Below are 3,047 nucleotides of genomic sequence, written 5' to 3' on the forward strand. Positions count from 1 at the left end.
CCCCTTCACCCCTTCTTTCTCTACCCATATCCTCCTGTCCCCATCACCAATTTTTTCTCTTATTGGGTAGGATCCACTTATCCTGAGGATTTCTTTGGAGCTCCTTAATGTAGGCAGAGGTATCTTACGCAAAGGAAGGGCAAGTGCTCCTGTTTTCTTTTCAGATCTCCTTACCTCCAGGGAGTCTCACCTTCTGCCTCCCCCTGGTCCACCACTGTCCCTTGGTCTGTCCATCTCCCTTCTCCTGAACTCCACATCCAAACAGTCATCATGTCTGGTTGATTTTATCTCCTACCTTTTTTTTTTTTTTAAAGATTTTATTTATTTATTTGACAGAGAGAGAGAGACAGCCAGCGAGAGAGGGAACACAGCAGGGGAGCGGGAGAGAAAGCAGCAGGCTCCCAGCAGAGGAGCCTGATGTGGGGCTCGATCCCGTAACGCCGGGATCACGCCCTGAGCCGAAGGCAGACGCTCAACCGTTGTGCCACCCAGGCGCCCCTACCTCCTACCTCTTGAATCTGTTCACTTCCGTCTCCTCTGCCGCAGCTAGAGCCCAGCCTGACAACGTCCTCCTCCAGCTTCCCGCCCACTGTCCAGCTTCCATGTTTGCTTCCTCTAATTCATTGTCAACATGGCCACCAGAGTGATTCCTTTTTTTTTATGGTGAAAAAATTTATATTTAGATTTAGCCAGCTGGACTCAGTTTAGATGATCCCAATTTTGTTGGCAACATCCAAAGCATCATAGTCAGGAGCCAGTCAAACATATTTTCTTTTCTCCATCAGGCCTGATCAGGGTGTTGACCTTGGCCACGTCAATATCATAGAGCTTCTTCACGGCCTGTTTGATCCGGTGCTTGTTGGCCTTGACATCCAAAATGAACACAAGTGTGTCGTTGTCTTCTATTTTCTTCATGGCTGACTCAGTAGTCAGGGGGAATTTGATGATGGCATAGTGATCAAGCTTACTTCTCCTGGGGGTGCTCTTTCGAGGATATTTGGGCTGCCGTTGGAGAAGCAGAGTCTTGGGTTGTCGGAATGTAGGTGACGTGCGAATCTTCTTTTTTTTGTAGCTGTGGACGCCTTTCAGCACCGCTTTCTTGGCCTTCAAAGGCTTTGCTTTGGCTTCAGCTTTGGGAGGGGCAGGGGCTTCCTTCTTAGGCTTCGGCGCCGTCTTCGTAAAAGGAGAGTGATTCCTTCCTAACAAAGATCCCAGACTCCCCTGTGTAGCTCTATTCGATGCCTTCCCAGGGCTCTTCGGATAAAGCCCAAGTTCCTTGTTCAGGTCTTCCAATTGTGGCCCCCACATACTTCTTGGGCCTCCCTGCTTGATACCACCCCAGACTCAGCATCAGGCACGCTGACTTCCTCCATCACTCAGGAGTACAGAGCTCTCTCTCATGCCAGGCTATGGCGAATGCCACATTTCAGAGGCAAAGAAAGTTCAGAGGACCTTTTCCCCTGGTCAGCACGTTCAGACCTGCCTACTGTTCTCTAATGGGATGTTGCTCTTGACTCTCCTCAGGTGAAGGGGAGTGCCTACTTGCAGCAACACTGTGCCCACTCCTACAAATCTCTGAAATGGCTTCAGAAACACTGACAAAATTATATGAAAATGATGCTCTGGTCTATATGTTTTTTCTGGACTTTTAAACTAAGTCAAACAGCATTATTATTTGAGGCATTAAATATACTCACTAAGAGGCATGGTGATTAAGAACATGGGCTCTGGGGGGCGCCTGGGTGGCACAGCGGTTAAGCGCCTGCCTTAGGCTCAGGGCGTGATCCCAGCGTTACGGGATAGAGCCCCACATCAGGCTCCTCTGCTATGAGCCTGCTTCTTCCTCTCCCACTCCCCCTGCTTGTGTTCCCTCTCTCGCTGGCTATCTCTCTCTCTGTCAAATAAATAAATAAAATCTTTAAAAAAAAAAAAAAAAAAAAGAACATGGGCTCTGGAGCTAAACTGCTTGTGTTGGAGTCCTGGCTCCACCATTTTCTAGCTGTACGACCCTGAACAAATTATTAACAGCTCTGTGCCTCAGCTCCCTAGTTAAATGGAATGACAGTACCTACCCCATAGGGAGGATGGGAGAATAGTTAATGCAGCAGTGCCTGGCCAATGGTCTATACCCAGTTAACTTAGCTATGACAGCTGAAGTCTGCATGAGATTGTTATACAGACGAAAACAATTTCCTTTGAAATTGATAACCTATTAATAATACTGAATTTTGGGGGAAAAAAGTTTACCTTGTCAATTCATTGTCTCCCTTTTTTTTGAACCAGACTTTAATGTGCATGTTTTCCTTTCTGCATTAGAGACGACTTCAAGAATGGAAGAAAGGAAGACATCTTTTGTTAGGACTTGTTAGGTACCAGGCACAGAGGCAGCTGCAGAAGTTCTAGATAGAGTTCAGAGCACCTTGGGGATGGATTGGGCCAGGGGTTGTGTCTTAAAGCTGCAGCCACACCATTTGGGGTGGCCTTAGCTGAGCTGATGAAAATTAAGAGAGAGCTCAGTCCCTCAAAGGCAGTCCTTGTTGTCTTCCCTGACCTGACACAGCACTGGGCGCTTTCCCATGCTGTTGCCCCATTTCATCCCCACAGTAACCTCTATGGGAGCTAACATCACCCTCAAGTTTCAGATGAGGACTAACTCAGAGAGTCTAAGTCACACAGTCTCTTTTGTGGCAGAGCCGGGATTTGAACTATAATATGTTTGCTTCCCAGCCCAGAGCCCTACTTCTTCTATGCAGCAGCTGCCACAATCAGGAACATTTTCGTACTTTCTTAGAAGAGTAGGGTTTGGATCTAAGCTTGAGAATACTCTTCTTGTGTAAAGTTGTGGTCTTCCAGGACTTCAAAATTGGGCAGCTGGACGTCCCAACGTACAGTCTCTAAAGTGCAGGTTTCAAAAAATAATATAACATTAAAAGACTAATTACAAAAGCAATAGATGCTCATTGCAGAAAGCTGTAAACACATTCAAAAGTATAAGGAAAATACAAAAACACCTACAACACCATCCAGTTAAAAGCACGAACATTTTT

The 3,047-nt window shown here is 46.5% G+C and overlaps 1 pseudogene; it reads right to left on the reverse strand.

Annotated features, from left to right (window-relative positions):
- Positions 1 to 638: 638 nt before the first annotated feature.
- Positions 639 to 1,323, reverse strand: LOC103680986 (annotated as a pseudogene).
- Between the last annotated feature and the right edge of the window lie 1,724 nt (positions 1,324 to 3,047).

This window comes from Ursus maritimus, unplaced genomic scaffold (assembly GCF_017311325.1).
Source record: "Ursus maritimus isolate PB19 unplaced genomic scaffold, ASM1731132v1 scaffold_28, whole genome shotgun sequence".
NCBI lineage: Eukaryota > Metazoa > Chordata > Mammalia > Carnivora > Ursidae > Ursus > Ursus maritimus.